We start from the raw sequence: 2,908 nt of genomic DNA on the forward strand, positions 1-2,908 counted from the left end.
AAAGATCATAATTTTCTGGTTTCTCTAGCCTTAGGAATAAAGGAAAAACCGAGACTGCTCTGCAGTGAGTAAAACCAGAAAAACAGCAGCAGCATGTGATATTCAAAATTCAATATAAAATCCAAGTTAAATCCAATGACTTTGAAAATTAATACAGTTCAACTACACTCATCCAAGTTTCTTTTCCAATTGGTTTCAGGTTAATATCATTTTTAATGAAGAAGTTATATAACCTAGAAGCTGACTAATTTTCTGCAAAATTCTGTTTTAAAAGTTAATGAACTTATCTTCTTCCAAGTCCCATAACTTACTCATTAAAACATGGATAGCCCTGAAATTTACTTCACATATGCTAAACATACTTAATTTTTACTTCCAATTGGTTGCACCTCGATATCCAACCAGGTTCAAAAGTTATAAACTTCCAAATTTACTGATTTAAGAAAACAGAATCTGGCCTTTGCTGCATAATGCATCGTATTTCAAAAATTTGTATCTTTTAAACCGCAAGTTCAACCATTCTGAAATTTTACGACATAAAAATAATAGGACTAAAGTTTCATTTAAAATTGGTTCCATTTCAAAATTCCAAGTGCAGAATTTCTATTAAAGGAATCAAGTTGCTGCTGTGTTAAACGTTCTGCAGAAAAACCAGATTTGACATCCCCAATTCAAAAATTTACCATAAATCATAAACTTAATGAAAAAGTCTCAAATTTACCAGTTTAGTTCCTTGTATCCCCAAGTTTAACCCAGATTTGGTTTCACGCAATTCCGATAAACACAGAATTAGTTATAGCTTTTCAAAACTGCTGACTCAGTTTAGAAGTTATGCAGAAACTCAGATTTTGGAATTCAACTTTAGAAAATCATAACTAGTTCTCTAACTGATACGAAACCTTAAAAATTGAATTTCCACAATTACACTTAATATAATTTACTTAACATTTCAATTCTTATAATTTCAGTCACTATAGAGTTACTAACTCACTTTCAAAGTTGCCGTTTAATTTCAAAGCTCAGCTTGTTCAGCAAGTAATTCAACATCTCAAATTCAATCCTTTAAACATTCTCTAAACCCAATTCCAGTCAATCATCAACTAAATCCATCACCGATAGAATAATTATAAAACCATCTCAACAGCAACAATTCCAACATAATCCATCAAAATTCAGAATTTTCATCAATCACTCTTCAACATTTCATATTCCACCCATGATCAATCAATTCCACAAAATCCTCAATTTCAATAAATTCACAGCCACAATTCAACATCCACACAACCAATCAATTTCGCTATCAATAATTCCAATTATACTTCACAAACACATTTTAGCATTCATATCATCAATTAATCACTCACAACAATTAAGACTATTTGCAGATTACTCAATAAACCTTGCGGGCATTCTAAAATTAAAATCATTTTAAACCCCCTACCTCGATGTCGCAATTACAAGAGACCGTTGGCAGAATTGTTGCGAGACAGCTGGCTGTACCTCTACTAGTCACGCAACCGTTTCTGCCCAGAAAGCAGCAGCACTACATCTCAACACAACCGGGACGGCAGTAGCATTAACTTCCACAACAATGACCATGGTTGCAGTGAAATGAAGATTTCGAATTCAATGGAATCGAAAGGCAGAAACAGCTCTGGTAATTTAAAACGGAGCACAGGCCAAATTTAAATTAAAACAAGAACAAGCAATTTAATAAGAAATCGGCAGAATAGAGCGTGCAATTGGAGCAGAAATAAGGGGAAAAGGCTAACCCAGGCCAATGGATGTTAAACCTAAGTATAGCGGAAGCAGGGCAGCAGCGATTCCTAGCAGCACCCCGCGGTGGTTCCGGCAGCAGCAACACCCCGCCAGTAACTCCATGGAGACAAGCTCCAACAAACATAACATAGTCAAGAACATCAGAGGTAGATACTGGGTATTTACAGAGCGGCAAAGGTTCAGAGATGGTGGTTCTCATGGCTAGGGTTTAACTGACTCACCACTATTGATGGCGGCGACCGAAGATTCCGGCAGCGGCAGCGGCAGAGGAATGGTCCCTCCTCGGCGCGTCACTCTCTCACACACGTCTCGTCCTCTTCCTCTGTGACAGCATCAACGAAACCTCTTCTCCCATGTTCGTTTCCCCGCCGTGGTGGTAGCGGCTTCCCCTAAAAGCAGCGCTGACGATGGAACTTCCTTCCTTCACGCGGTGCTTCTCTACTTCGATCACCCTCTCCTCTATAACGGCTAGGGTTTGGTGGTGTGGCGGTCAGAAAGCTGCGACGGTGGCTGTGTTCATCACCGGCAACGCCTCTTCCTTCCCTTCCCCTGTCCTCTCCTCTCATCCTCTGGCTCCCTTTGGTTCGGACTCTCCCTCTCCGTCACTCCCACTCTAATTTTGGCTTCCCCTCTTATTTTGCTGTCCACATATATATGATATACATTCTTTTGAAGATAAATGGTAAGAATGGGTAAACGTGGGGTTATAAGGAGGAGATGAGTATACCGGTGCGTGTGTGTGTTTAATTGGTTAGGAAGGACACGTATTAGATACTAACAGTACGTATAAAATAAGAAACATAAGACTAAGAAAAATATATATATACGAGTAATTTAACAATTTTACAAAACATTTATGAGAGGATAACAATTTAGAATTTAAATATAATGCTATAAAAATTACTTTTAAAGTGCATAAGATTTTATTTATCAATATATCAATGAGTTCAAACAATTATTTTTAATTTAAATTATAGAATAAGCATACTAATTACATTTTATAAAATATAGTTTAAACTCAATACTAATTATTCAAATTAAATGATATAATTCTTTATTATTTTTGTATCACCGAAACTTTAATTTCTATTTACAAAATATCTAATTATAATAAAATTACTTAAACTTT

This window comes from Arachis duranensis, chromosome 5, assembly GCF_000817695.3.
Source record: "Arachis duranensis cultivar V14167 chromosome 5, aradu.V14167.gnm2.J7QH, whole genome shotgun sequence".
Taxonomy (NCBI): Eukaryota; Viridiplantae; Streptophyta; class Magnoliopsida; order Fabales; family Fabaceae; genus Arachis; species Arachis duranensis.